Source organism: Vombatus ursinus, unplaced genomic scaffold (assembly GCF_900497805.2).
Source record: "Vombatus ursinus unplaced genomic scaffold, bare-nosed wombat genome assembly UNPS02014197.1, whole genome shotgun sequence".
Lineage (NCBI taxonomy): Eukaryota > Metazoa > Chordata > Mammalia > Diprotodontia > Vombatidae > Vombatus > Vombatus ursinus.
In genome coordinates this window covers 1-3,081 of record NW_020953975.1, presented here as the reverse complement: position 1 = coordinate 3,081, position 3,081 = coordinate 1, and the positions used below count along the sequence as shown (strand labels likewise).

Genomic DNA, 3,081 nt, shown 5'->3' with positions numbered 1-3,081 from the left:
GAATGTATGCTGTTATGCCCTTGGCCACATCAAGTTGTGTTTATTATCCCCTTTCTTTAAAGGTTATCCATAGGGGTCATTTAGCAATCATGCAATATTGATGAAAGTTGGAATCAGAGTATCCTAAAAAGCTTTCTGCAGTCATTCATGCTTGTGGCCACTTTACATCAGTGACCCACATAAAATCTGATTCTGCTGTTGCATATTTTCCCCAGAGGATTATCTCAGAAGCACTGTATGTCTTAACAGTCACCCTCTGATGAGAGACTTGCTAATTTCATAATTCTGTTGGAACACATTCTGTCTGGCCATTCAGTGTTCAAGTTGTCCAACAGACAATGTTAATGGAAAGGCTAAATGAACAAAACAACAACTTTACTACTCTTAGTACAAAATACTAAAAAATTAAAAATATATATATACTTTATGTTCACACAACACAGGAGTGACTCAGTACCTTTGCCCTGAAAAGAGCCCCTTTATCCTGCTTCGGATCTGCTGGGTCTTGACACTGTAGATGATTGGGTTCATTAAGGGTGGAAAGAGAATATAAACATTACCCATAAAGACATGCACTACAGGGGAGAGGTGCTTGCCAAAACGGTGTACCATAGTTAGGCTGATGATGGGGATGTAAAAGACAAGGAGAGCACAGATGTGGGAGACACAAGTCTGGAAAGATTTGAGTCTTTCATCCTGAGATGCAATAGCCAAAACAGATTTCAGAATTAGGACATAAGACACAACGATAAGGAAAGAGTCTAACAATAGGGTGCAAATTACGAGCCCCAGTGCATAGAAGCTGTTGAAGTGGATGTCAGAGCAGGTCAAGCAGAGCAAGTCCTGGTGAAGACAGAAGCAGTGAGAGAGAACATGGGGCCGGCAGTAATGGAAGAACTTAAGGCAGATGATGGCAGGAGTGGTAAATAGGAAGCTCCTAATTATAATGGCTACCCCTATCTTGATTATCCTGGCAGCTGTCAAGATAGAGGAGTAGCACAGTGGGTTGCAGATTGCAACATAACGGTCAAAGGACATGGCAAGGAGGACAGAAGATTCCATAAAGGACAGACCATGAATGAAGTAAGATTGGCCAATACAGGCATCCAAACTGATTTCACTGCTGATCCCCCACAGGATCCCCAACACTGTGTGCACAGTGGAGAGCCCTATGCACAGGTCAGTGAGGGCCAGCATGGCTAGGAAATAAAACATGGGTTCATGCAGACTCTGTGCAGTCCAGATCACATGGAGTATCATGCAATTCCCAAGGAGAACCATGGTATAGATGGAGGAGAAGGGGATGGCGATCCACACATATGACTGTTCCAGGCCGGGGAACCTGTGAGGAGGAAGGTGGAGGCACTGAAGTTGTGCCCAGGTTGAGTAAACATGAGTGTAGAATGCCCTTTTTAAGTAAGATCAAGGAATATGTCCATGTCAAAAATCTTCATTCCCTCAATTTAAAAGAACCTTTTGCCATTAATTTTGGAACAGCATACACAATTCTTCCTGAAAGATATCATGGGCAACATAATTAAGCAACTATATAAGAAAAAAATATTATTTCCCAGGAGAAAGAGGCCACATCACCAGTTGACTAGACCAAGGTATTGATGTATTTCATGTGACCAAGAAATCAGTGTCAGCATGCTAGCCTCATTTTTTTTTTTTCTGGGAATCAGAGAGAATGCGAAAAAATAGTCTGGGCTAGAGCAACTGTTTAGAGAAGTTTTGATATCAGTGATGATTTTGCTCAGATGTGAATAGGGTAGGGCAGCTTGGCAAATGGAATTGTACTATATGAAAAGAATCCTTTTTCTCTTCAGTGGATCTGGATTATGTGGGAATAAATAAGATGTCAGCCTCAAAGGAGACCCCTTTCCATCTGTAAGTGGTTTATTTTCCTACTCCATGATCTCTCTACTTTCATCTATACTCCCCAATGTCACATTGGTTAACTCACCCAATATGTTCCTACTCTCTGTTGTTTCCAATATCAGAGCCTGCAGGTTCTTTTCCTTATTGCTCTTCATGGTCAGGATGGCAGGAGGGAAGGATTTATGCAGGATCTCATGGGCCCTTGGGCTCCAGCAGGAGTGCCTGTCTCCTGGAATAAATATCTCATCTCTGTGTTTCTGAAGCTAAGAGCATGATGCAATTCCCTGGCCTCTTACCTAGGTCTCAGCTCATTCATTTAGACATTCACTATGATAAGGAAAAGAGCAATGACTGTGATGTCAGAGGTCCTGGGTTCAAAACATTTACTACCAATGTGATCTTGGGCAAGTCTCTTAGCCTCTGTGATCCTTAGTTTCCTCATATGTAAAATAAGGGTGTTGAACTAAGTGAATGACCTCTGAGATCTCTTCCTGCTCTATAGCTATGATCCTGTCATCATTGCAATCTTTCATTTGCTTTCTAGGTAATTATTGAAGCATTACATGTGAGGTATAGTCCGGTTAGGGTTTCAAAAAACCTTTTGAATTTTATGTGAAAAACACTGTGGATACAAAGAGACAAATTAAATCATTTACTGCAAAGACTAATCATAGAATGATCCAATTTGATACCATGTATAACATGCGCTCCCGAGTTGTCTTTAGAAATATATTCTATGTGTCTTGCAAAAGCTGATTTTCATGTTAGAAATTATACTTTTGCTTGTTTGAAAAAGAGCAGAACCTGAGTTCAAATCCGGCCTCAGATATATAACACTTCCTAGCTGTGTGACTCTAGGCAAATCACTTAACCCCAGTTGCCTCGCCAAAAAAAAAAAAAAAAAAAAGAGCAGAAATATTTCCAAACTGACTTCATTTCCCTTATGTGTGTATGTGTGTGTGTCTATGCTTGCACACTTATTAGAGGTTAGCAGTATAGAACACCTTTGGACTTAAGACTGAAAATGACATTGGTCAAAGTTGTGTTATTTTTTCTTTCATATTGATTTTATTCACATTAGAATTGTTATCATATAAATATTCGCCTAAATCTGCTTAAATTATTCTGCACTTTTTTATAAAGTCTTCCTTAAGTTTCTCTAAATTCCTAACATTTATCATTTCTTACACAACAGCTACA

The 3,081-nt window shown here is 39.9% G+C and overlaps 1 pseudogene; it reads right to left on the bottom strand.

Annotated features, from left to right (window-relative positions):
* Nucleotides 1–450: 450 nt before the first annotated feature.
* On the bottom strand, nucleotides 451–1,394 carry LOC114041849 (annotated as a pseudogene).
* Nucleotides 1,395–3,081: the final 1,687 nt, after the last annotated feature.